The sequence below is a fragment of the Castor canadensis genome, chromosome 9 (genome assembly GCF_047511655.1).
Source record: "Castor canadensis chromosome 9, mCasCan1.hap1v2, whole genome shotgun sequence".
Lineage (NCBI taxonomy): Eukaryota > Metazoa > Chordata > Mammalia > Rodentia > Castoridae > Castor > Castor canadensis.
The window spans coordinates 30,921,608-30,949,369 of NC_133394.1; the positions used below are offsets into that span (position 1 = coordinate 30,921,608).

The 27,762-nt window shown below is 34.4% G+C and overlaps 1 protein-coding gene across 3 annotated transcripts in view; it reads right to left on the reverse strand.

The window, feature by feature from the left end:
- Stpg2 (sperm tail PG-rich repeat containing 2) overlaps nucleotides 1-27,762 on the reverse strand; it is a 574,528-nt gene that overhangs the window by 356,202 nt on the left and 190,564 nt on the right. For 2 of the 3 annotated variants that reach the window (XR_012435515.1, XR_012435514.1), the window contains exons 1-2: nucleotides 19,661-19,811; nucleotides 19,508-19,568 (exon numbers count right to left, since the gene is read on the reverse strand). The exons of the other annotated variant lie outside the window; for it this stretch is intronic. The gene's annotated coding sequence lies outside the window, so the exon portion shown is untranslated. Of the gene's footprint in view, nucleotides 1-19,507; nucleotides 19,569-19,660; nucleotides 19,812-27,762 lie in introns of those variants that run through there. 3 annotated transcript variants of the gene reach the window in all.

The window sequence follows — 27,762 nt, forward strand, 5'->3', positions numbered from 1 at the left end:
TCTTACAATTATAGACATGAAGAGATTGGAAAGCACAAAAGTATTGCTGTCCACTAGGGATGAGAGAAGATCCTGTTTTCCATTTTTTCTTAAATATAAATGCAGCAATAGTAGATCAAGATATTCCAGGGCTTTGGAGAAATGTGTTTATAAAATCTATAAAATTACTATTATATAAAAATCAGAATAAGTCCATGCCTATGATGTGTTTAGATTGTGGCATTATTTCCTTCAAATAATGAAAGAAATAGATATCTTTTATTTCCTTGATAAGAATTTTGGTTTTAATTTAGTATTTACCAATATGTACTTATGGAAGAAAATAATTTTTCCTGGCACATTGTTCTTTCCCTCTAAGGTTAATGAACTTTAACCTAGCAAAGTACATGGGTATAGTAGTTCTTCCAGAAAAGATCTGTGAGAGCAAATTCTTTACTTCTGTCAAATCTATTTGTGTTATCATCATAGCACTCTGAGGGTATTATCACATTTTCTTCTGGCTTGTTTTTGGAACTGAAAATTATGCTGTTGAGGTAGTTATCTTTCTTTGATATGTATGACATAGACTATGGATTGCCTCATTAGCATTTTTGTAACTTCCTTCTGCTCTGCCTTGCTGTGTTTTAGAAACTATAAAGCTGAAAACTATTTTTCATGAAAACTGTCACAGCTACTGATCCAAATATGATTTGTTTTTGCTATTCAAATACATTTGTGTAAGTTTGAATTTGGAACTGAGTTATGTGAAAGAGGAAGCAGGGCATGAAAAATTCCTTGCTGGGCAAAATGCATTAGAGGCAGTGTGACTCAAATTGACAGTTGCAGCAAAGCAAAATAACTGAGCACACGGCCTCCTAATCTAGCAGCAATAGATAGGTTCTGGGGCAGTAGTTATAGTGGCAACTTTCCATTTAGGCAGGCAAATACCTAATTGTACAAGAACAGCAAACAGGTCCCATGCAGCCAAATTCTAAGGTGCAACTTTGCATGCATTCAGGGAGATGTAGCCTGTTCTGTTACCTGGTCACTGCATAATGACATACCTACCAGTGTGCTTCAAGGAAATCATTTCTGTTTAAGCTACCTAGAGTGTATTGATTTCTCTGAAACTACCCAAAACCTTTTATTTCAGTTGCATTTGTTTGATAATCTCCTTTTCCTTTGATCTACTGCTATTTCACTGATTCATCTGGTGAAATATGCATTTAGTTTTATTTTTCACTTTAATTTGTCTCAGTTTGCTGCATCTAAGAATTCACACTTCCATTTATAATGGAAAAAAAATCTTAACCATGACCTCTCCATTATCTCTCCCAAATTCTCTCAATTAACTCCTTGTGAAAGTACTATTACATTCTGGAAATTTCTATTCTTTTCTCTTAACATCTGTATTGCATTGTCCAACCGGTTATCTCTTTTAACATATTTTCAAATTTTTTTCATATCTATCTTCCAATACACTAATTCCCTACTTAGCTTTTTTACTTTAGCTATTAACACATATCATAATATACGAAAGTTTTTAGTATATAACATGACATCTGAAAGTTGACAGTCTGGCAATCTCCTACTACTTGCTATCTGCCAACTATAACAAGTGGTTCATTCTTATGGTTGCCTTTTCATAGCAAAACCAATACTTCAACCAGGAAACAAAAAGAAGAAAGTAACAAACAGAAAAAGAATCACCAACTGCTTTTTTACCAGCTGAGCAAAGTAGTGGTTGTTTTTATAATGCCAACTCAAACAAAATTGGCGGGTTTTATGAAATAGAATATCAGCAAGATGAATAATAAGAAGTGCCTGGCACACTTCCCTCCAGAAAAAAGGAACCAACACAAAGAAAAAGAGCTTCTATTCCAGTGGAGTGTTTAAGAAACAGCACCAGAGACCAGAGTACAATGAGGATGTGACAGAGGTACTGTGGGCCAAGATGACACATGGTGGCCTTATAAAGAGAGTAACTAGGCACATGGCATCTACTATCTCACCAAGATCAACCCTGAACCAAGAGGGACTTCACAAGACAGAGAAAGATCAAGCAATAAGAATCCAGCAGCCCATACTAACATCATAAACACCTAATTTTTCACAACTTGGAGAAGCCTACAGCCTTCATGGACCCTGAGCCCAGTTTGTGGAGCAGCTGCATGCCTCAGAGAAAAAGACCCCACTCATGACATGTCCTGCCCCAGCCAGGCTCCTGCCCAATTGAACCATCTTGCGTCCTTCTCACCTGGCAACTGGGGGTAGCCAAGTGGCTGCCCCCAGAAACTTGGCCATCAACTCTGTGAACCAGCTGAGTGGCCTCACTGCCCTGCACTCTGAATGGCTTGGCCTGCCAAGACATCCATACACACACCCCTATAGTCCTAGAAGCATACAGGCAAGCCTGCCCAACATCCTGTAACTCTAAAACGTGATAGGTGACCACATCCATCTTTCTAGTCCCAGAAGGACCCACTTGATTGACTTGCCCACAACCCTAAGAAGAGCCAGGCAACTCACTGTGGCATAGTTGGCTCCCTAAGTCCCTGGAACCAACCAGGCTGTTCTATATAACCACACAACCCTGAAAAGCAGCCTAGAAGCCAATTCTGAGAAGTCCAATCCCTCAAGACCCACTGAAAGCACTGAAGCAACCCTGGACATGGAAAGGCACCAAACTTGGGCACATAAGTGTGACATCATCTGTGCAGACTTCAGACCCTGGGGAGAAGCTACATCCCCCTTGTCAGACACAGGGTGCTACATTCACTAAGCCCACCAGAGCAGTCTAACCCCTACATGGCCCTCTGAAACTAACAGGCAGCAGCCTCCACTGCTGCATCAGTCTGCCTTGCCCCCCGAATCCTGCCACAGTGACCATGCCTCCCTATGACACTCAAATTGATGGGAAACCTGAACCTGAACACTCTGTTCCCAGAGCCACCATTAAACCTGCTTCACCTAAGGGAGCAAACTGCAACCCAGCTGGCAGAACATCCCAAAACCCCCTGCAGCTCAGGTCTCTGAGATAATTTATAGGCATCACCAGCATTCAATACAACAGAAGAAGCTACAATGAGAATGCACTACTACTCCTTATTGGAACCAAATTCAATAAAGCAAATGACACTCTAAGACAGAACTCTAAAAGGAAGTCTTTTAATACAAAAACTACCTAAAAATCAGTAGAGGAAACTGATTTAACATATGAGCAAATTTTAATGTATGGACACAAGAAGCATAAAACAGAAAACTAACATGACAACTCCCAAGCAACACAGTAATTCTAGCAATAGGTCCCAAGGAAAGGAAATAAACTAATTGCTGAAAAAGGATACAAAATACTGATTATAAGAAAACTCAATAAGAAACAGGAGGCATCAGACAGACAATTTAAAAATTAGAAAAACAATTCATGATCTGAATGAGAAATTCAGAAAAGAAATAGAGGTTGTAAGAGAGAACCAAACAGAAACGTTGAGCCTGAAAAAACTCAATAAATGAATAAAGATACAACTGAGGGCCTCCACAACAGACTACATCAAACAGAACAGAAAATTTCTGAACTTGGAGATAGATTCTTTGTAATAACAAAATGAAAGGAAAGAAGAAAGAAAGGTAGAATGGAGAAAGGGAGAGAGGGAGGAAGAAACTCCATTAAGTTGAGCAAACATGTGCATTAAAGGACATACTAAACTAAGACAAGAGAAAGCATAGAAAACCTACACAACAAAATACTAGCTGGAAGTAATCCAAATCTTGGAAAACATGGACATTCAACCAAACAAGCTCCTCTCTGAGGTATATTATGTATAAACTACCAAAAATTCAAGACAAAGGGAAAATTCTAAAAGTAGACATACAAGGGTATCAAGTCACATAGAAGAGGAATTCTTATCTTCTCTGTTTAAAGAATACTGCTACTCAGTCCTACAAAAAATGTCATACCACTTTTCAAACTATTTGAAAGCATACTACAAGATCCTTAGATCCAATTAATTCTATCAGTACAAAAACAAAAGTAAAATAATTCCACTCGTACTCTTACCATGTTGAATTGGAGATATTTTCATCTATAAAATTATAACTTCAGTTAGTAGTTTAACACACTAATTCTGTTACACACATTTAATCCTTTGAGCTCTATTAAGTTCATAGTGTCTTTGAAAATTTATATTACTAGAGGATGCCAAGAAAATATATTAAGTTCAACATTCCTGACCATAAAGGGAAGGGAAATCAAAGCTACATTATGAGTCCATCTCATTCATGTTAGAATGGCTAGCATCAAAAACACAAACAACAACAAGTGTCAGTGAGGATCTAGGGGAAAAAAGAACCCTCATGCTCTATTTGTGTACATAGTACAACTACTATGGAAAAATTATGGAAGTGTCTCAAAAAATTAAAAATAGAACTGCCTTATGATCTAGCAATACCAATCTCAAAGGAATATAAGTGAGGTTACAATAAAGACACCTGCACACCCATGCTTATTGCAGCATTATTCACAATAGCTAAGTTATGGAAACAGCCAAGATGCCCCAAAACTGATAAGTGAATTAAGAAAATGTGGCATTTATCTGCAATGGGATTTTATTCAGTCATAAAAGGAATGAAATTTTTTTGTTTGCAGGTAAATGGATAAAAGTAGAGAACATAATCTTAAGCAAAGTTAGCCAGGTTCAGATAACCAAAGGTCTCATCTTTTCTCTCATATGTGGAATATAGGCACAATACAAAAAAAAGCAATATTACACATAGATAAAAACAAATACAGAACATGTATCCAAAAGTGGAACTAGAAGAGGATTTCAAGGAAGAAAAAATAGAAGGAAAGGAAGATAGCAAATAATAATGAAGTATATCACATCTGTATAGGAACAACACACAAGGAAACAAGCTGAAAACTGTTAAGCAGCAGAGGATGGGGGGAAAGAATGAGGAAGGGCAGTAGAGGGGGGTTGCATTAGCTTAAGTACTATGTATGCACAGGTGTAAGGCAAAGGCAAAAATCCCAGTGGACAAGGAACAAAAACCTAAATGACAAACAACAAGATTGAAAAGCAGGTAATGCTAATATGAGGACACATATGAGAGAGAGAGAAGGTAAAAGAAGGAAGTTAAGAAGATGAATATGGTGGATGTACTTTCTATATAAGGGTGAATATAGAATTTTTAAATCTGTTGAAATCACCATAAGAAGGGGATGAAGGTAGAAAGGAGAACAATGGAGATGAATCAATTCAGGTTATAATACATATATACACAGAAATGTCATAATGAAACTCTGTATATAGCTTTCTTAAACAAACAAAAATGTCTTTTGTCAAAAACAGAGGAGAGTAAGGTAAAACAAGTCCTGTCTGGGGGTTGGTACCAGTGGGAGGGGAGAAGATAAAAAGAAAGGGTGTAGGAGGTTGAATATGGTGGAAATATTATTTACTCATGCATAAAAATGGAAAAATGAAAACTTTTTATTGTTCTTACATTTACTCACATGTGTATGCATTGTTTGGGCCACCTACTCCCCTACCCCTCTTCCATGAAGAACCTGCTCTGCCTTCTTGTTCTCTGATTTCATTGAAGAGACAACATAAGAGATAATAAGAAAGACATAGCGTTTTGCTAGTTTGAGATAAAGAGAACTATACAGAGAGATTCCTACCACTGCTTCCATGCACATTTGTATTGCGACCCACATTGGTTCAACTCTACCAGACCTTTGGAACTACTCTAAGAATGGAGGTGAAAGGGAACATAAGAGAATGATGGGGGGGGTGAATTTAACTAAGATATATTGTAAGTACTTTTTTCAATGTCAAAATGTACCCCCAGTATGACAATAATATGACAATAAAAAATAAATATATAAAAAGGCAAATAATAGAATATATCCTTAAAAAAGAAAATTGTTTCAAAAAAGTATTTTTCTAAATTAATTTTCTTTAAGTATTTAATTAAAAAATAATGGCTAAGTATAAATGGAGATAATGAAAGAGAAGCTTAAATAATAAAATAGTCAATCTGTTTTGTAAAATTTCACAACAGAAACAAGAGTAAATGCAGATATCAAAAGTAAATTTCATTCTCTCATCAACAAAATAAAGGAATAATTTTGAGCAAATGAGATGAAAATCATTTACTTAAAACTCCACTATGATCATTTTACTGAGTTATATTCTTTGTGATTACTGAAGTTTTCCTCCATTTTTATGGCATATACCCATTTGTCTTATCTCCTGAAGTATATTTTTGGAACTTTTATTTATATATAATTGACTTACAGGAAGCTTCACAAATTTAAAGTGTTACATGTGGCATTTTCACATATGTAACATACATGAAACAATCAAGTAATCACAATGAACATTTTTCAGCCCTTTGAAATTAATGAGTAATTTCAAATTACTCATCTCAGTAATTTGAAATGAGTACAACACATTGTTCCTTCTAGGTGATATGATATTTTTACAGGACTGTGGAGCAGCATTCTTTAAACAGGGGAGATAAGGATGAAAGAAATATTTCATATTCAGTAATGCTTTATGTTTTAATTTCCTCACAATTAAAAATGTTCAGTAGGAACCCATGTAAAATTTGAACAGTACTTTTAGACAGCTCTCCTCTTAGGACTATACATTAATTTCCATTTTCTAGAGTTTTATATAAAAGGAATCATATATTTTGAACTATTTTGTTTCCAGATTCCTTCACTTAGTTTGACTTTGAGATTCACTCAGGTTCACATGTATGCCCACATGCTATAGACAGACTGTGTTTTCCACAATTTATGTATTGAAGCTCTTAGTCCTCAATGTAATTATTTGGAGATGGGAATTTCTAGGAGGTAATTAGGTCACAGAAGTAAGGCTCACAGAATGGGATAAGAAGACACCTGAGAGAAGTGATCCCTCTCTCTGTCCATCCATCATGTCAGGTTACAGCAAGAAGACTCTCTTATCATGAACTCCCAGTCTCTAGAACTGTTGATAAATAAATGCCTGTTAAGACACTCCATCTCTGACAATTTGTTATATAGCTTGATCCACTTAAGATTGTATTTTATTCATGTTAATCATTGAATAAAATTTCATCACATGGATATATAAGTCTGCTGATTATTCTCTAGACAATGAACATTTGGGTGGTTTCCAGTTTGGGGTTAATAATAATGAGTTTGCTTAATAATGCTGAAATAAACATTCATGGACATCTCTCTGTGCAGATATTTGTTTTCATTTCTCTTGAAAAATGTCGTAGGACTGAATTTTTAACTATTAGATTTTTGGAAAAAAAACTATCTTCCAAAGTACTTATACATGATTATCTTTTTGTATGCTAACTTACTTAACAGCATCAATCTTTTTATACGTATTTTCCCTAAAGGCCAAAGACTTCTGAAATGCTGGGATGAGAAAAAGAAAAAGATCAGAGCCTAACAACTTTTAAGGAAAAAAATGAAAAAAATTGGGAATTAAGCATTATATTAAACTATAGGTAGAATTCACATAAAAATGAAAACAAAGAGTCATTCCAGATGCCAATAAAAAATTATGTTCCAGAGTATTTTTCTAAAGACATTAATTTTGGTTTTGCCTAAAGTTCTTCCAGAAGAAAGTTCATAACTATCTCTTTATCCTGAATGCTATCACAGTGACTCGAGGAAAACAAGGTTGTAATAGTGTTTTTTTCAGGATCTATAATTTAGACAAAGCTAATATAGGAGATAAATGGGAAAAAGTTATAATTAGCATGTAAAATATTAAAAACCTATACAGCAAAATGTTTTATGCTACAATTTATCTTCTACATATAATTTTTACTGTTATTTCCTAGCATTGTCTTTGTATCAACATTGTTCTGTCTTTCCTTTCATAGTCTTATAAATATTCAACACAATGTTATTAAAGGATTTGAGACACAGCATATTAGAAAAAGTGATAACTGAAAAATAAAGACACTTTGAGAAACAATCTTACATGCAACAGAAATTACATAGGGATGAAAAAGTTAATTTGATTAAAAAATGTAACTGGTACACAGTGCATCTATTTCACTGTGGCAAGTCATCAAAATAATTATGATTCCATAAGTGCAAGCTAATCTCAAGTGAGTGCTAAAAAGTCTGTCTTCCAATTAGTGCATCAGTGGGACTTGCCTAATTAAATCACTTGAATACCAGTAGAAGAAAAGCCCCTCTGTGTGCACCATGAGACTCATATGAAGAAACAGATGCAATCATGTACTTATGGTGCACACTAGGAAACTGTTGGCAAATGTTTAATGTGTGATGTTTTTGTATATAGCAAATCTAAGTTATAGGGAAGGCCTTAAATAAACCCTAGTGGAAATGCTCAAATGTGCAAATTCAGATTTTCAAAGTCTACCATATTAATGCTTCTTTTATAATGAAGCAATGGTATCTCCAAACCATATTTGCAGAATTTGATGAGGGACCATAAAATGGCCAGATTAATTTTTTAAATATAAACGCCACGTTAGAAGGTAATTAGGAAGCCCTCGGAGATATTGAACATTAAATTATGTGCTGCTTCCCTTGTTTGCTAGCGTCCAGAGAGCTACTTCACACTACCTTGAACATCTTTTCCATATTAATCACGATATGCATTTAAAAGTGAAGAGTATACCACTGTATGTAAGTTTCAAAAGCTTTTTTAAACTATTTTTGAAGCTGAATGTGTTAGCTCATGCCTATAATCCAAGCACCTGGGAGGATTGTATAGGAGGATTTTGAGTTTGAGGCAAGCCTAGGATAGCAAAAAAAGCTGCCTCAAATAAACCAAAAACTAGTTTTAAAAGTATTTTTAAAGGAAGATGAAATAACATAATATATAAAACCTCAGTTTTTTATTACTACCTAAATGGTAAGATTTCATACAAGTTTGTATATTATATATATATATATATATATATATGAGAATTATAAATACATTTATGTCTTGCAGAAAGAATCCAGTGTTTTCCTAGCCTGGGAATAAGCAAGAGAGAACAGAAATTTTGGACAAGGACATACAGCAGAATTTTAATACGTGCATAAAATCTTTCATGGAAGATTTTTTGAATTTATTTATATTAAAAATGACAATTGTGCTAATTTATGGAGTAAAATATGGTGTTTGGGCCAAGTTAATTAACATAACTATTACCTTATCAACTTGTAATTTTTTGTGGTGCAAATGCTAAAACTCCATTCCTTTAGTAGTTTTGAAATATAATATACATTACTATTAACTATGGTACAAATTGATTTCAGGATAACAATCCTGAAATTTATGTGGAACCCCAGAGGCCCTGAATAGCCAAAGCACTCTTAAATAAACACAAAGTCAGATGTATCACACTACCTGATTTCAAAATACACTACTAAGCTACAGTGACCAAAATAGCACAGTACTAACATTAAAAACAGACACATAGACTAATAAAAAAGAACAGAACGCCTAGAAACTAAGTCCACATATTTATGTTCAATTGATTTTTAACAAAGGAGACAAGAACACACAATGGGGAAAGAACAGGTTCTTCAATAAATGATGAACATCATTTATTTCATTGTTGAGAAAAATGAACATCTATCTGCAGGAGAATGAAATTATGAAATTAGACCTTTATCTCACACCATATAAAAAAATCAACTCAAAATGGAATATAGGATTTATGATACAAAACTTTGAAACTTCTAAAAGAAAACACATGGGAATAACTCCATGATATTGGTTTGGACAATTACTATTTTGGAATGAACTCAAAATACAGGAAACAAAAAGAAACACAGAGATCTGGCATGGTAGCACACACCTGTAATCCCAGCTACTTGGAAGGCAGAGATCAGGAGGATCAAAGTTCAAGGCCAGCCAGGGTAAATCTTAACAAGATCACATCTTGACAAAAATAAAACAAAACAAAACAAAACCTGGATATGGTGGCATTTATCTTTTTATGGGAGGCATAGACAGTAGGATTACAGTCCAGGTTGGCCCAAATGAAAACACAAGATTCTATGTGAAAAACAACTTAAGCAAAAATGGGCTGGAGGCATGGCTTAAGTGGTAGAGAGCCTGCCTACAATCATGGCCCTTAGTTCAAACCTTAGTACTACCAAAAACAACAACAAAATAGATGAATGGGGCTACATCTAAGTTCAAAGCTTCTGCACAGCAAAGGAAAAATACCAACTGAATGAAGAAATAGCCTGTGTAGTGGGAAATGAATGTGAAAACTATCTGATAAGGGATCAACATACAAGATACGTGAGGGGCTCAAACAATTCAATAGCAAGGAAACAGTGCCTGGCACCTTTGGCTCACACCTATAATCCCAGCTATTCAGGAGGCAGAGATCAGGAGGATCGTGGTTCAAACCCAGCCCAGGCAAATAGTTCACAAGACCCTATCTCAAAACAAAACCATCACAAAAAAGGGCTGGTGGAGTGGCTCAAGGTGTAGGCCCTGAATTCAAGCCCCAATACCGGAAAAAAGAAAACAAACATGATTAAAAAGTGGGCAGAAGGTTTTGAACAGAAATTTCTCAAAAGAAAGGACACAAGTGACCAACAGATACATGAAAGAAATGTTCAACATCACCAATCATAAGGGAAATGCAAAATAAAACCCCAATGAGCTATCACCTCACATCTGTTGTGAATTGTTATTACAAAAAAGACAAAGAACAGCAAGTGTTGGCAAGGATGTGGAGAAAAGCAAATCATACATTATTGCAAATTAGTAGAGCCATTATAAAAAAAAGTGTGGAGATTCCCCAAAAGATTAAAAACAGAACAATCATGTGACCCAGCAATCCCACTTCTGGGTATGTATCTGAAGGAAATGAAACCAGTATGTCAAAGAGATTCTTGTACTCCCTTGTTTACTGTAACACTGTTCACAAGAGCCAAGATATGGAGTCAACTTGAGTGTCTATCAACAGATGAATCAATAAAGAAAATGTGATAGACCAGCAACTCATGCCTACAATCTTAAACTACTCAGAAGGCAGAAATCATACAAAAAACAAGGCCCTATCTCAAAAATACCAGACACAAACACAAAGGGCTAATGGAGTAACTCAAGTGGTAGAGCACCTGTGTAGCAAGCAGGAGGCCCTGAGTTCAAATCCCATAACAGCCAAAAATGTGGTATATACAACAGTATATTAAGTCATTAAAGAGAATGAAATTTTTGGACTGGTGGAGTGGCTCAAATGGTAGAGCACCTGTCTAGCAAGCGAGAGGCCTTGGGTTCAAACCCTAGTACAGCCAAAAAAAAGAATGAAGTTCCATCATTTGTGGGAACATGAATGAGCTTAGAGGACATTATGTTACATGAAGTAAGTCAGGCATATAAAGGCTGCATGATGCACTTACGTGGAATTTTAAAGATTTGATCTCATAAAAATAGTGAATAGAAAACTATTTAACAGGTGTTAGTGTGGTTAAGGGCAGAGGATTGGTGAGATGTTGGCCAAAAGGCACAAAATTTTAGTTAAGACAGTAGGAATTTGTTCAAGTACACAGGGGAGCATACACTGTGTGGCTATAGTTAATAACACGACATATTCCTGAAAAAGGCTGAGTGCATGCAGTGTTCTCGCCACAAAAAAAAATGATAACTATGTCAGATAATGCATATGTTAATTAGCTAGATTTAGTCACTCCACAATATTTATACATACTTCAAGATATCATGTTGTACATTGTAAATACATATAATTTTATCTGTCAATGTTAAAAGCAAAAATAAACAGAATACTGTCTCCAGCTATTGTCAGAAGAGATTTGAAATGTGAGATCTGAAATAAGCCATTACTGATTTGAAGAGTGAGCTTGTCACATGAAAATGAATGCAGTATTAAGTGACTAAGACAGCCAGGAAGAAAATAGGGCCCTCAACTACAGCTGCAAGGAACTGAATTTTGTCATACCCTCAATGAACTTGGATACACTCTTGCCCTGAACCTCTAGAAGGAATATGGCTTTGCCAACATTTGGATTTTTAAGACTCTATAGCCCAACTGAGATATGCCATACCTGGACTACTGACCCATAGAAACTGTGAAGTAATAAAGGTATGTGTCTCTAAGATACTAAACTTGTGGTGATTTGTTATAGTAGGCACAGAAAATTAATACATTTCCTTTCTGATCAGGTTGAATTCTGTATGTTCCACTGCAATTCATTCTCTATATGAATACTAGAAAAATCTTTCTAAACTTTGATTCTATTTTTTGTTATTCTTTTGGTAAAACCACTGCTTAAGCCTCATTGCCTTCTAAATAAGGTTCTACCTCCTGTTCATGGTAACACAAGACCCTGGTTTCTACAGTATCTGTTTCCTTCTCCAGAATATTCATTATCCATAATCTCTTCATATTCTCTGCCCCTAAATATTCGGAATTATTTTTGTTCTGAAAAATTGCAAAGCAGAGGATTGTCCGTGCTGAACACTGCATGGAGAACCCTTCTTTTCACTTAGAATTTATCTCATTCTTAGCTTTCAAAACTCAGATTAAATATTACGGAAGAAGACTCATCAGATATCCTCAGGTTGGACTAGCTAGTTTACCTGGTTCACTCCTATCATGGACTTTCTTATTCTGTTTTGGAAAATCATCCATAGCTTTCCACTTCCCTCATTAGCCTGTAAACTACAGGAGATTTGGTATTTTACTCTTTAAAGTAGTTCAAGCAATACTTGCCCCATAAAAGATGGAAGACAGAATTTTAAGGAATCTAATTATGTGAAATATTAAAAGATAAGAGGAAAGCTGAAGTAATAATCAGTTTTTAACACATCCTTAATTTTCTAAATTGGTGTTATAATTTATTCTCCTTTTATAACAAACACTGTATTTTAAGTAACATGAAGCTACTTTGTATTCACTTTAAATTCACTCTAAACTGTTTCCCCTCTAAGAGTGTCTAAGAAAGCATCTTTTCTTTTTTTTTGGTTAAGCATTCTTTACAGAATATCAAACTCAGGGTGTCATTCTTAGTTTTCTCAAAATAGTAATAAATTTCCAACTTTTTTGTAAAGTCTCTCAACCCAAGGACTTGTTACAGCACTTCCATGAGTTACTATGGTGACTAAATGTTTCCCACCAAATGTTGAAACGTGGTACAGAGCAGGTCTATCATCATTCCTGGATAAGATCACTAAAAAGAAGGAATGAAGGCATTAAGGTTCATAAAAATAAAATCGTATCTAAAAACTAGAAGACAACATAGGGGTTACCATTAACAAGACTTTCCAAAACAAAAATTTTAAACTACATTATTTTTAAAAAGAGAAAAAGCATGCCAGCAAAATAATAAGTCCTTCTGTTTCTTTGGAAGGCCAATATTTGTCAAATGCTGTGCATATCAGAATGATTTGGCTACTTGACTTTTTATTGTTATTAAGAAATCCAAAATTGGAATAAGATTAGTTTAAAAGACAACAGATTTTATATGAAGATATGAAAAGAAAACTTAAGTTAATATTATTCTATCTTAGTTATATCTGTGGAAATATAAAACAACTATCTTATTTGTGTACTCATCACAGAGTACTACAAGTCTAATTATCAGTGATTCTTTGGATATCTCCGAGCAAGTAGAAGTAATATTCACATTAAATTGGGAATAAGGTGCTGAGTAAATGCACTCACAAAGAACAGAGGAAACAGGGGTAATCTCAAAGGAAGGAGAACTTTTACGAAAGATTCATGCCTGTTTCTGATTCAGGTAAGGAATGTGATAAAGATGATATTATCTTCTCAGGAAGATAATAGAATTCCATGCTAGCAGCTTCAACATCATACTGATTTTCACTAAATTTGGCAAAGGGATGTTCAGCATGGAAGTATTAAACTACTTTCAAGCCATCGGACTAAAATTTTCTTCTATTTAGAGCCATTATATTTGATCTTAATTTTTTAATACTGGCACTCATTCATGGCTTGCGAAGTCAGCCAACAATCCTGCTACAAAATATTACTTTTCAAGTGTTCTTACCTAAATAATGAAAAGATCTTTTAACAAAAAATATGTAGCCAGGCACCAGTGGTTTATGCCTGTAATCCTAAATCCTTGGGAGGCTGAGATCAGTAGAATCAAGTTTCAAGGCCAGCCCAGGCAAATAGATAATTTGTGAGATCTCCATCTCCAAAAGAACCAGAACAAAATGGACTGGAGGTGTGGCTCAAGCAGTAGAGCATCTGCTTTGCAAGTGCAAAGTCCTGAGATCAAACTTCAGTTCCACAAGAAAAACTTAAAGTTTATGTTAATGTAGTACATAAAATATAAAATTATAATTTCACAAAATAGTATTACAAATATAATTTTAACATAAATAAATCACATCAAACAAAAGATTATATTATTTTTCAATTCAAAATAATAATATATAGAAGTCAAATTTCCTCCTCTGTATTATACAATGGATACTCAATTTTCTAATTTATACAGAGTATTGTTTGGCTTTTACTAAGTTTATAGACATTGATTTGGTTGAGAGGACTAAAGAAATAAAAGTAAGGCAGCAAAACTTAAAAAACACATAAACTCCATATTAATACTTCTAACTTTAATTCAGAGAGCTTTACCTCTTAAAACTATTACCAGTCTTTCAAATTGTGAGACACTTCAATTTGTTATGAATAGTCCTTATCAATATATTTTTAATTAACATGATTCATTACCTGAAAACAATCTGGTATCTACAATGGGTCTGATAAAAGAAAAAGCTAACAATGTAGACAACACAAGCTCAAAAGAAAAAAACGTCAATCTATAATCTAGTACTCTCCCAGGAAGGCAAAGAATAGAAGACACACACATAAATAAAGCAAAGCCATGGACAATGTGATTACATGATTAAGCCTTTTATCCTAGACAACATTTTAATTCATACCAAGCACATAATAGCACCATCTTACTTGACCTTCTCACCCAACTGGTGTGATTTCATGAGTAACTTCGTAATACACCACCCTATCTGACTCATGTTCGTCCTCAGTCTCCAGCAGCAGCACTGGGTCTGTTCCAAGTCAATGATGATACCTGTTTCTGGATATTCTGCTTGGAAATCTTGGGCTGTAATCTCTTGTTTAGGGAATGCCAAATACTGGGCAAGATGTTTTGATTTATGTATGAAAGGTCTCCAGATTAATCAGTGACTTTCAAATTTCCCTCAATTGGCGTGGCTAATTTTGCCTATTTCAACAAAGGCCCTATGTTGTCAAGTCCAATCCCTAGCATTATGGAGAATGGCATTCTGCCTCACAGAGAGCAAGCAAATGTTACATCTCCTGGAACATTGGTCCAGGGGTCATTGTTCCTCTTGGGAGTAGGAATTATTTGGTACAGACTTGCTTGTGTGCTTTGGGGCATTACCTTGGAGAAGGCTCAGACCCCATAATACATGAGACAAGCTCAGAAACTTGGGTTGAATGAAGGCAAAGCAAGCTGAATGTCAAGTAATGGTTGCTGTCTCTTCCTGAGAAAATATTCAGAATGGAGAGTTTTCCACCCATTCAGTACTTCATGCATCTACATGATATAATCAACAACACTTCAAAAGACATAAGACCACCCAGAGATAGCAGTGGTGGCAGTGTAATCATGTGCTCTTGAAAGCAATGCATTAATTCAAAAATACTCTGCCCAAGTTGGTAGAAGCAATAATAATAAATACTATTTTTGAATGTCACATTACATTTTACATATCTCAGCATAGTTAGGATTTCACAAATTATTAATATAGCCTTTGCAGACAATATATCAGAATATCTGATAAAAGCAAAAATCCAGTTTCCAAATGTATTATTTGAGAATATTTTGTTTGTTTGTATATACTATGCTCATTTTTCTTGCGGCACACCTGAAATTTTGGCTTAGTGAATCAAGATGAGTGCATAAACCAAAGTAGCAAAAACACACACATTTCACTAATCATCTTTTCAACATTTAGATAACTAAATAACTAAAACAGAGTTAGAAAGTTCAAAAATCTACAATTCTCAGGATTTCTCATTGAGCTATATTTATTGTCTTCTTGTTCACTTCTGTGCATCCAGAAGATATGAGCATGCCTAAGTTTCCATTAGATCCCTGTGCTAATTAACTAAAACTCAAAGAATAATTTTGGAAAGAAAAAATTTTATTAAACAATTCTGTTAAAAGATTTTTGTGGGTGAGGAATAATAGTTCACATCTTTAATCCAAGCTATGTGGGAGGCATTAGGTGGGAGGATTGTTATGGAGGCTAGCCCAGGCAAAAGGTGTGTGAGACTTATCTAAAAATAATTAAAGTCAAAAGGGCTGGGGCAAGGCTTGCTTAGCAAGTATGAAGGCTTGAGTGAGTTCAAGCGTCAGTATCACCAAAACTAAAATAAAAAAGATTTGTTCATTTTTATTACCAACAGCCTGAAGAAATGACCTCAGTGTAGAAAGCTTTCAAATGAAAACAACTTCAGTAAAAGTTAAAAATGTTGTAACAACATCCTGACTTTATCTTATGTAGATATCATAATATGTATATTGTTGTAAGAATATAAAATGATAGAGAAATCTATATGAGTTTTATACTTTACAGAGAAATGTGCAGAACAACTGGAGTTCAGACTAGAGAGTTTTCTCACAATATCTTTTATTTCAGTTGTTTCAAATTTCATGCAAGTATTTATTGAAACTTCTTTTATCTATAAATTGCAACTTTTGTATATTTGTCCTTCTTTCGAACACTCAAGAATATCCAAGTGTTATGACTTCCATTTAAAACTTTACTACTCACTACTAAACAAATAGTTCCTATTTGAAAAACTGATTTAATATATCAAAGTCACCATCACACAAGTTAAAATAAATGTTATTAATACACACCTACATACATATATACATACATTCATGCACAGATATATACATACATATGCTATTAGCCCTACAATTCAAGAAAATATATTCAGTTATTATTTGAAAGAACAAATACTTAATTTATCTTTAAAAATTCTATCTCCTTAAAACTGACTTAATAATAATTTGGTGAACAATTTGAAGTTCAGCTTATTCCTTTACCAAACAAGTTACAGGGGGAAAAATATAGAATATAAACACAAAATAAATAGTGAGCTCTGCTACATGAACCTAGAAAATTATTCAACAGAAGGAGTGGGAGAAAGAAGAAGGACATTGATACCAGTTATTGAATAAATCCACCAGGAATAAATAAATTCACTGGATTTACCTAATGTAATAAAAAGAACGAATGGAGCCACAAAGGTGGAATTGGGAGTGTTGTGAACATACAGAAACTGAATCCTTGCACCAAATACATAGACTACTTTCTTCCAGTGTAGATACACTAGTCAGATCTACCATCTTAGAGGACTCCACAAGCATTTCCTCTCTATATGTGTACAATTTACAATATTTGCTAATTTTATGTACAAGAATCAACTTTAAAACCTGTCTAGAGTTCTCAGTATTTTAAGAGGAAGAAATCAAATACGTAATCTTAAAATAACATGACCAAACAAATTACTATGAATTCTCTGTCAAAGCAATTAGTAAAAATAAGTGTGATTATAACTATTAACAAGCAGCATTTTTTACTGTCAGTGCTTTCCTCTAGCTATCACATGAAATATGTAAACATGATCACTGCTCCATCCTGAGAAGCTTATACTCTAAAACAACCACAAAGTACTGTGCATTACATATGCAATTGCACAGTGTTTGTGCACATAGGAAACCCAGAACCATGGCACAGGAGCCACTAGTAAATTCACACTTATAGAGAGAATTGTTCTTTGGATGTTTTAAGCTGTGTAATATACATCTAGATTTCTAGAATCCATATTTCTTTATATTAATAACTTAAAAATTAGAAGTCCATGAGGTCTATAATATATGAGAAAGTTACATGGCTTCCATATATGAAGTGAAATGAAAATATATAATGTTAAGGTTTTTTAAGGTATATAGATTCACTCAAACTATTGAGGACAATTTTTCTGTAGTCTGGTGGGCAGTGAAGGGAGATTTTTGCAAAGATTTTAATTCTCTCTAACAAAAAATATGAAGAAATAAAAGTCCTCAGAGAATTCTAACTACAAAATTTTAAAGGACTTTCTGAAATTTTAAGACATTGCTAATGTAACCAGTTTCCCTAGAGACATAGATACACTATACTACACAACACAAAGAGAATATAAAATAGTTTTTAATCTGTGGAAATCAAGTGTCATAGTGTTGTGAGACAGGAAGCATTCTAGTTTTAAAATAACTGTTAACTTTGTTTTATATTGACTATTCAAAGAAGAGAACTTTTCTCCTCAAGGTCATGTTTACTAGACACCAAACAGAAATATAAAATTAAGATGATTTTAGCAAGCTGATGTAACTCCTATTTTAAAAGGGGTATTCTTCCTTCCATAGATAAAGGTTAAGCAATGTGAATTAAAATTATATTAAAATAATGTTTAACATTTTATAAGTCAAGAATACCATAATTTATGTATCATGTAATTAAATGTGACCAACTACTAAATTTAAGCTGATTACTGAATCTCATGTTATGATCATTTTGAGTTTATCTGTATAAGTTATAAGCTCTAAAAAACAAATAAATAAATAAACTGACTTTTATGAAAGAAAAATGTGAGAAAATCAAGCATCTGGAAGCTAGAAACATATGCCAAATTCCCAAGTTATAAAAGTTATGAGAGAATTTTGCATAAAAAACAGGCATTTTCAGAACAGTAATAGCTCTCTCACTTTGTGTTCACTTATTCCCTTGAGATCAAAGGTGCATCTTTAAGAAATAAAGCTTTATTTACAAAAGTAGAAAAGTAAAGAAATGAGTTATCTAAATGTCAAGAACAACTGACACATGAATGGTAGGTTGTTATTTTATGGAAATTAGTAACTTATTGCTTATTGTCTTGTTAGATTTTCTGTGGGTATTACTTCTATTCCCATCTAAAAGGCAAAAGTATATCATGCTCTTATTCAGTTCTCCATCCTAAGGAGAAAAAAATACTGTATGGGATAGAAAAGGAGCATGAAGATTTGCATTTACTCAGTTACTCAGTCTTGTTCTTTGATGAAGAGAAAGAATTTAAGTGGAATTAATTAAATTTCTGAAGGAAGAATAAACTTAATAATACAGCAATAAGTCATTCAAAGGGAAAAAGCAGTCCTTTTTAATTACAAAAACAGAAAACTGCTAGGCTCCATGAAGCCAGAGACCATCACATTTTTTTTCACAACCTCAGCCACTCTTCCAGTGCTGGCTATCTGGTAATTAGCAGAGCTTTCCTCTCCTAGACGACATTGGCATCCCCATGGTAACCACTGCTCCTCACTGCCAGAAGTCATTGAAATAACTCCCACTCATTTATCTACTTTTCTCTAAAGTTTTCTCTACCAAAACACTTACCACACTCTATCAAAATCTTTGCAATAAAAGAGGTATAATCAAAAAATCAGGTATGTGAAAGTTGAAGATAAGTCACTTACCAGGCATAAAAATATAGGTGAATTAATTCACAACACTATGTTGCTGGAAAAAATACAGAACCTTCAAAAGAGAAATAAAATAGTAGAATTAAATACGAAAATATAACTGGTGGCAAGATAAAATGATCCGCATTTAGAGATTCACAGCTTTACCTTTCTCCCCTGATCATAACCTTCAGATAGCAGTAGCTTAGCTTTTCCCAGTTAGAGACAGAAACTAACTACATACCCAGCAGATTTCATGTAGTAGGGGGTCACGTGACCTATATAATATGAGCTACAAGAAGTAAGCTGGTAAAACAAGCACAGGATTCTTCTAGGAGAAAGAGGATAAGTGGGGCTAAGCATCATAATGGATTGTTTACTTGGAGACACAACAAAAAAGGATCAAAATAATATTTCTGGCTGAACTACTTTGACTAAAACATGACTCACATTGAAACATTTGGTAATCAAAATATAGATTTCATTTAACATAAAAATACAAAAGAAAAGCTAATAGAAGTTTATTTCTCTTTCTTTTAAAATAATTCCAGGGACAGACAATACAGAGGTAAGCTGGAACTCCTAAAAGGTGTAAGGGATCTCACTTCCAAACACTATTCTGTGGTCCTTAGGTAGAGCCCTTGTCCTCACTGTCCACAAAATAGAAAAAAAAAAAGTCACTTCATCCACTTGGAAAAAATTTCTAAGAGTGAAGAAACTCAATACTATCTGTAGGCAAAATATACAGAAGCCTATTTAACAAAGGAAAAAAACCAGGCTCAGAATTATTCAGTATATCAATCTCTCCTTTCATTGGTCAAACCTCAGTCTGCAACTACATATACCTACAAATGTTGCGTTACTGCCTCAAAGATTCAGGGTTCAGCTAATAAGGACAAAGAGAATGGACTTTTGAGAGTAGGGTGTGGGAAATCGCAAACAGAAATGTGTGACATTTTTCTGAGCATCCTAAAACATGTCATTTATAAATTTGGAAGCTCAAGATGATGGGTCCAGGGATCAGAAACAAGAAAAATGTAAAAATAATGGAGTACAAAATAGAGATAGCAAGAGAGAAAAACAAAACATAATGTCTTTTTCTCTTGTCTCAGTAACAAAAAAAATAGCTATTCCATAGCTATTCTATTATGTGGAGTATAAAGGTTTATGTATTTGGAAAGAAAAATATGGTGTACTTCGCAGAAATTTAAGTTCTTAGATGCCCTGCCTATATAATTGTGAAAGATGAGCCATATTCTAGGATTGTTGGGTGAATCAATACAGTTTTAATTATTAACTAATTTTCAATTCACTTTTTACATTCCTTTCCTGCAATATAAGTTGTCGGAGCCAGCAATGGGACCTTGCCTGTGTGAGTCAGCATGGCCTGTGAGAAAGCTCCAAGGAACTGGGGCAAAAGTCTCAGACCAGACCTTGCCTGTGTGAGTTGGTATCTGGCCTTGTGAGAAAGCCAGATGTCCAGAAAAACAGTATTCAAGGTTCCCAGATGGCTTTGTGTCCTTCAGATGTAAATAAGAAAGTTATGTTGACCATGTGCTTCTCCTGCTTCTCTGTTCCCATTTTAAAGGAAACATAACAAAGTTAATTTTGACTGTGCTTCCCTGTGCTGATGTAATCTTGACACATAATACTTGGCATGCTTTTTCTGACCAAATGCTCTCTGTGAAAAAGGAGTTTATAAAAAGCAATGTATACTTCATTAAAGGGGCTATTGAGCAGGACTCAGTAGTTCCCTCATCTCTTTTGGCTTCAGTCACCCAGGTGCTGCCTGTAAACAGCATTACAATAAGTGATTCACATTTATTCATGCATCACCTCATTTCAAAAGGAATTTAAAATGGAAAATTATTTCATGAAAATATTACCATTTTGTGTCAGAGCATTCATTCATGAAAGAATTCAAAGAAGTAAAATTTCCCATTGTACCACTTAGAATATAGACCATTCTGACCAACATCACTGCTTCTGACTCCAAGTTTCAAAAATAGAAGAAAATTTATTTTCTAAGATAAGAAGTTCCTAATGTAACTTTGCCTTCCAGGATCCGCCTTTCCCTATAATCATTTCTGAGGGGTTCAACTTTTCCCTCCTCAGTTCATTCGTCTCAGCAGTCCTAGTTACTTGTTCTACTCAGCTCATATGAACTAATGCTCAGTGTAATCCCTGTCACCTCATATCTTCTAGTTTGCATGTCTGAGTCAAAACCTTCCTAGAACCAACAACATGCATTGGAGAGGATATGGGGAAAAAGGAACCCTAATCCACTGCTGGTGGGAATGCAAGCTGGTGCAACCACTCTGGAAAAAAATTTGGAGACTCCTTAAAAACCTAAACATAGATCTGCCATATGATCCAGCAATCCCACTCCTGGGGATATACCCAAAGAAATATAACACAGATTACTGCACACCCATGTTTATTGCAGCGCTATTCACAATAGCCAAGTTATGGTAACAACCAAGATGCCCCACTACTGATGAATGGATCAAGAAAATGTGGTACTTGTACACAATGGAATTTTACTCAGCCATGAAGAAGAATGAAATCTTATCATTTGCAGGTAAAGGGATGGAACTAGAGAACATCATTCTAAGTGAGGTCAGCCAAGCTCAGAAGACCAAAAATCATATGTTCTCCCTCATATGCGGACTTTAGATCTAGGGCAAATGCAGCAATGTGGTTGGACTGGGATCACATGATAAGGGGAGTGCACATACAGGTGATACAGAAATAGGTAGAAAACCAAAACATGAAAGTGTTTGATGTCCCCACTTGAGAGGAACTAATACAGAAACCTTAAAGCCACAGAGGTTATCATGAGAAGGGGATCAGTAACCAGAGTAAAGCTCAATTAGAGATGAATTAACATGGGTCACAACATGTGTACACGAAAGCAATGGTAGGAATGGTACAGCTATCCTCAACTCAACTAGCAAAACCACTTTGTCTTCCTTATTAGGCTTGTCTCTTTTCTTCAACAAAACTAGTGATAAAGGCAGAACACGACCTGCCTGGAACTGAGGGGGCAAGGGAGGAGAGGGTGGGGGAGAGGGGCAGGAGAGAGAAATGACCCAAATAATGTATGCACATGTGAATAAATAATAATAATAATAATTTTTTTAAAAACCTTCCTTGATATCAATTTATACCAGTTCAGGAAACTTGCACAAATTTTCTAATACTGTATCGCTGTTCAGAGGTCTGGTTCTCAATAACAGTTAGCCTGAGAGTAATGAATACATGCAATTTAGAGAAAGTAAAACATAAGTTTTTAAGTTGATAAAAAAAATTAGTGATGTGACAGTAGCCAAAACAAAATTCCAAAAACTAGCAAAAATGTCATTTATGCTATTAATTTTATGATTTATTTTAACAAATGTGACCATAGGCCAAATGAGAAAATCACACTGGTCAAACAACAAAAATGAGAATATACTATTTATATTAGGTATCATCTTAATTTGCACTCAAGAAAGAAAGAAAATGCATTTCTGATACAGGGTTGAGCAACTGAAATAAAGTTTGATTGGGATGACCCAAAAGCAAAGAAGAAATATTGTTCCATCTGTCAGTAAAACACTTACAAAAGGGCTTGTTGCTGAGATGTCACCTTTTAACTGCATAATCAATACTTAGAACATGGCAGAGGAAATAAAAAAGCAATCTTTTTACAATAAAAAGTAAAAAGCTATAAGTCAAAGCTAAGATTACAAAGTCTTTCAAGAGATGATTGACCTTATGACAAAGAATATCCTACCTAGTTGAAACAATAGTGGAACGTGTATGTTTAATTCTCTCTACACTCAAAATAAGCCAATATGAAATGAGTTCTTTTATAGACATAATTGTAACTTTTTAAACATGGCTTAACATGTACTTATCTCATTGCAACTGTTTGTACCAATTTTTTTCTAATTTTTCTAACAAATTTAACTCAGTGGTTGTTGTATTCTTTTTTAAATAAGTCCTAGACCTTAATTCTAGGATGCTAGGATAAGAATTCTATACTGATATTTTTCATGATAATTTTCCTAAGTTTCTCTAATGAAATCTTTCCTTGAGTTTGATTTCCATTGCAGATATCAGATAAAGAAACAAGTGAGCTTAATACAATAAATATAGGTTCATATTACTGAAAAGCCTAGAGTGATGGTCCTTAATCCTGCCTGCACACTAGAGTCACCTGGGAAGATTATTAAAAAGACCCTTACTCATATCCCAATGACCCCTCCCCAGAGATGATTTACACATACATGCACATGCACACACACACGTGGGTGCATTTTACAGGTTATCAGATAACTTCTAATGTGAACACAGCAGGAGGAGCTTTCAGTATAACTTAAAAAGTATTTTGAACCTGTAAATTTTCAAGAGAAAGGACTAAGTCATCTCCTTCAGGCAGGCTTTCTTCAAGATAGTGTAGTGGCTGCAGCTTTATATGAGTATGTTATACAATACAGAGGAAGATAAAGATATGCATAAAGCACTATCCTGGTCTATTCCATTCCATGCAATACTTATGGAATGCAGCAAAAGCAGCTCTAAAAAAAGAAAGATTTCAAATAAACAACTAAATCTTACACCTCATGAAACTAGAGGGGTAAAAGAAGAAAGTAAGCCTGAAGTTAGCAAAAAAAGGAAATAAATCCTGGAGAAAAAATACTTGGAAAAGAGACTAGAATATCGATAGAAAAGTCCAATGGTTATTAAGAGCTGACTTTATAAAAAGGTAAATTGATTTTATGAGCTTTTATTCAGGCTAAGAAAAATCTGAAATTAATAAAATCATAAATGACAAAGGAGACAATACAATTGATACCACAGACATACAACAGATCATAAAATAACACTATCAATAATTACATACCAACAAATTGAATAACCTAGAAGGAATGGCTGTTTCTAAAAATATGCAAGTAGCAAGACTAAATATGAATACACTAATAATGAGGAGACTGAGTCAATAATCTAAAATCTCCCAACAAAGAAAAGTTCAGAACCTTATGGCTATTGGTGATTTCCACCAAACATAGAAGAATCAATGCCATTCTTTCTCAAATTCTTCAAAACAATTGCAGAAGAGCAAGGAACACTTCCAAACTCATTATGAAGTCAGTATTGTATAGACACCAAAGAAAGATAAGAAAATTACAAAAAAGAAAGTTATAGGTCAATATCCATAATTTTTATAAATGTGAAAATCTTCAAAAAATACTAAAAAACTTAATTTGAGAGCACATAAAAAGAATAATAAACCATGATCAAGTGGAATTATGCTTGAAATTGTACAGATGACACAACATATGCAAATCCATAAATGGGATATGCCACAACAAAAGTACAAGAATTATACAACCATCTGAACAAACACAAAATGTGTCAAAATTCGACATTCTTTCACAACAAAACTCTTGATAAATTAGATATAGAAGGAATGTACCTCAGCATAACAAGCACCACACCCACACATGGTAAGTGCACAATTAGCATCATAACCAGTGGTGCAAAGCTGAAACCTTTGCCTCTAAGATTAGGAACAAAGTAAGAATGTCCATTTTCACCACTCCTACTCAACTTAACACTGAAAATACTCTCTTGTCAATTCATCTAGAAAAACAAATACAAGCCGTCCAACTCAGAAAGGAAGATGTTGTCTCTGAGGACGAGATCATTTTATATGTAGAAAGACCTAAAGAATCCACCAAAAGTGTTAGCATTAAGAAATGAATTCAGTAATGTTGTAGGATACAAAATTAAAACTCAGTCTTATTTATATTCATATATTTATACTTATGTTCACTAAGAACAGACTACCCAATAATTAAATTAAGAAAACTACTCCATTTTAAAGACCAAAGGAAAAATAAAATGCTTAGAAATAAATCTAACCAAGGAAGTGAGATATCTGAAAATTATAAAACTTCAATGAAAGAAATCTAAGAAAATACTAAAGAAACAGAAAGATATTCATGGATTTGAAGGACTGATGTTGTCAAAATGATATCCTTCCCATAGCAATTAACATATTCAGTGCAATTCCTAAAAAATTCCAATGACATTTTTCAAAGAAAGAAAAAAAATCATAAAATTTGTACAGAACCACAAAAGACCCGGAAATGCTAAAACACTCATGAGTAAGAAAAATAAATTTGGAGCCATCACTCTTGCTGATTTCAAATACAATATAAATCTACAGTAATTAAAACAGTATGGTGTTGGCATAACAACAATCAGGGAAATGAAACAGAATAGAAAGCCCAAAAACAAGCCTCCCCTCCTCACCTACCATCAACAAGTATTTGGCAAATGTGCCAAGAAGATACAATAGGGAAGGACAGTCCCTTCAATAAACAATGTCAAGAAAACTGGATAGTTACAAGAATAAGTAACTAAGATTGGATTATTTTCTACCATATGAAAACAAAAACCAACTCAAACCATATTAAAGACTTCAGTGTAATCACCAGAGCTGTAAAATTCCTACAAGAAAAAATAAGTGACACACTCTAGTACATTGGTCTTGTCAATGCCTTTTTGGAGAGCTACCATAAGCAAAGGCCACAAAAACAAATAATAAATAAGTAGGACTACATACAACTTAAAAACTTCTGCACAGCAAAGGAGACAATCAACAAAATGAGACATAACACATTGGATGGAAGAAAGCATTTGCAAGCTATATATCTGATGAAAGGTTATCTCCAAAACATACAAGAAACTCATACAATATAATAAAAAGAAATAACCATCAAAAATTAGCAAACTACCCAAATATTCATCTTTCAAAAGAAGACATATAAATATTGAACAGGTATTTGAACATATGGTCAAAATAATTAATCATGGAAATCAAAACCATAATGAGATATCATTCACACATGTAATAAGGGCTACTATCAAAAAGTCAAAAGATAGTAAGTACTTGTGAGTATGTGGATAAAATGGAACTCTTACATATTGTGAATAAGAATGTAAGTTTCCATTAGGGAAATAATAATACTCAAAAAATTTTTAATGGAATTACCATATGGTCCAGCAATACCACTTCTGGAATAACATCCTGGAAATAAAATCACTATGTTAAAGATATATTTGCATTCTCATGCTTATTGTAGTATTATTCATGATAGCCAAGATGTGCAAACAACCTAAGTGTCCATCAGTGGATGAATGGATAAAGCAAATGTGTCAACTAGGGTATGGTGGCACATTCCCATCTACTGGGAAGGCTAAAAAGGAAGGATCACTTGAGCCCAAGGATCTGATACCAGCCTGGGCAATATAGCAAGATCCCTATCTCAGAGAGAGGAAGGGAAGGGGAAGGAAAGGGAAGGGAGGGGAGGGGAAGGAAAAGGAAAGGAAAGAAGGAGAAGAGAGGAGAGGGGAAGGGAGGGGAAGTGAGAGGAAGGTGAAGAGAGGGGAGAGGAAGGGAAGGGAGCAGAAGGTGAAGACAGGGGAAAAGAAGGGAGGGGAAGGGAGGGAAGGGAAGGAAGGGGAGGAAGGGAAGGGAGAGGAGGGGCAGGGAGGAAGGGGAGGAAAGATGAAGGGAGGGGAGGAGAGGTGACGGCAGGGGAAGGGAGGGGAAGATGAAGAGAGGGAAAGGGAGGGGAAGGTGAAGTGAGGGGAAGGTGAAGTTGTATGATAAGTAAGCTGTGGACAGGTAATGTACACTATGGTGACTAAAGTTAGTCATAATGCAATGCATAGTTGAACTTAATAAGGGAATAGATCTTAAGTAGTCTCTCAAGCACACAAAGAAAACTACATGAGGAAAAATGGATGTGTTACTTAGTTTGATTGTGACAAATATTTCACAATGTATATGTATACCAAAACATTACATTGTATACTTTGAACATATATATTTTTACTTGTTAATAATTCCTCAACAAAACTGAAAGAAATAAAATTAAAAATAACCAAGAAGCAAATATCTATGTATCCAATTAATCTAGAAAAAGAAAAGCAAATTAAACCTAAATAAAGTGGGAAAATAATAACTTTATTGAGACAATGAATACAGACCAATGGCTTTGAACAGACCAATAAAATCAACCTAGCAAGACTGATTACCTAAAAGAGACTAGAAAAGTATAAGGGTTATCATTATAGGATTTGTTTAAAAGCAGTTTAACTGCATATCCTAAAGACACAAAAAATTAAATTATGGAAAACTTCACACAAATATGTTTAAAACATAAATAAGCTAGGAAGAAACTAGCAGACAAAAAAATGAAAAATATCCC